Below are 2,020 nucleotides of genomic sequence, written 5' to 3' on the forward strand. Positions count from 1 at the left end.
ATCCTTCTGAATCTGCTTAGTGTATTCATCTCTTGGTCTCCCCCTACGATTTTTACCCTCCACGCTGCCCTCCAATACTAAATTGGTGATCCCTTGATGCCTCAGAACATGTCATACCAACCGATCCCTTCTTCTGGTCAAGTTGTGCCACAAACTTCTCTTCTCCCCAATCCTATTCAATACTTCCTCATTAGTTATGTGATCTACCCATCTAATCTTCAGCATTCTTCTGTAGCACCACATTTCGAAAGCTTCTATTCTCTTCTTGTCCAAACTATTTACCGTCCATGTTTCACTTCCATACATGGCTACACTCCATACAAATATTTTCAGAAATGACTTCCTGACACTTAAATCTATACTCGATGTTAACAAATTTCTCTTCTTCAGAAACGCTTTCCTTGCCATTGCCAGTCTACATTTTATATCCTCTCTACTTCGACCGTCATCAGTTATTTTGCTCCCCAAATAGCAAAACTCCTTTACTACTCTAAGTGTCTCATTTCCTAATCTAATTCCCTCAGCATCGCCCGACTTAATTCGACTACATTCCATTATCCTCGTTTTGCTTTTGTTGATGTTCATCTTATATCCTCCTTTCAAGACACTGTCCATTCCATTCAACTGCTCTTCCAGGTCCTTTGCTGTCTCTGACAGAATTACAATGTCATCGGCAAACCTCAAGGTTTTTATTTCTTCTCCATGGATTTTAATACCTACTCCGAATTTTTCTTTTGTTTCCTTTACTGCTTGCTCAATATACAGATTGAATAACATCGGGGAGAGGCTACAACCCTGTCTTACTCCCTTCCCAACCACTGCTTCCCTTTCATGTCCCTCGACTCTTATAACTGCCATCTGGTTTCTGTACAAATTGTAAATAGCCTTTCGCTCCCTGACATTTATTAGAGGTGTTAATAGAGATCTTCAGGTGAGGGAGGAGTTCCTCGATGCAGTAGCCATGAAGAACACTACAACCGGAGGTGATATTTTAAGTAGTGTTGAAGAAAGTGTTGAAAATATAGGATTGTCGTGGAATTCTTTAGTTTCAGTGTCTACAGACGGTGCACCAGCTATGAAAGGGAAAATATCAGGTTCAGTCGCGCTGTTGAAGGATAAAATGCAAAAACTGACCGTGCCGAATGAAACAAGGGGCGTTCACTGGCTGATCCACCAAGAAAACTTATGTGCAAAGAGTATCACTCTAAAAAATGTGATGAGTGTTGTTTTTCGTACAACCAATTATATAAGCAAGCATGAGCTACAACACAGGCAATTTAAAAGCTTTCTTGAGTATGTAGAAAGCCAGTATGGTAGCCTGCCTTATTACAGCGAGGTCCGCTGGCTTAGTCGTGGCGAATTATTAAATCGATTTTTTTGCCTATTAGATGAGATAAATATGTTCATGGAAATAAATAATGAATTGTAAGAGCCTTCATGGAAATGTGATCTCGCGTTCTTAGCAGATTTAATTAGCCATCTGAATGCTTTGAACATTTCACTACAAGGTAAAGATCTGCTAATTACTCATTTCATAGCTCGAATACCAGCTTTTAAAATGAAATTGACACTTTGGGTGAGTCAGCTGGAAACAGGAAATCTAGCTCATTTTCCTACATTATCATCCATGCAAGATGTTCACAAAGACTGTGAACGTTATTCACATGCCCTTAAGGAAGAATTTGATCAACACTTTCAAGATCTGACAGCATTAGACAGTGATTTTAATCTGTTCTGCTCTCCATATTCAGCGAATATTGAAGAGATTTGTCCTGAGCTGCAACTAGAAATTATTGACCTGCAGTGTGACAGAGAATACAGAGACAAATTTCAGAACAAGAAAAACATTTTGGAATTCTACAGAGGCTTCCCTCAGGATAGATTTCCTCGTTTACACAAACTGGCGGCTACAATAATATCAATGATCGGTTCCACGTATGTTTGTGAACAACTGTTCTCTGCAATGAAATGTAATAAGACGCGCCTGAGAAACGCATTGTCTGATCGAAATTTAAACTGC

This window comes from Schistocerca cancellata, chromosome 2 (assembly GCF_023864275.1).
Source record: "Schistocerca cancellata isolate TAMUIC-IGC-003103 chromosome 2, iqSchCanc2.1, whole genome shotgun sequence".
In the NCBI taxonomy this organism is placed as follows: domain Eukaryota; kingdom Metazoa; phylum Arthropoda; class Insecta; order Orthoptera; family Acrididae; genus Schistocerca; species Schistocerca cancellata.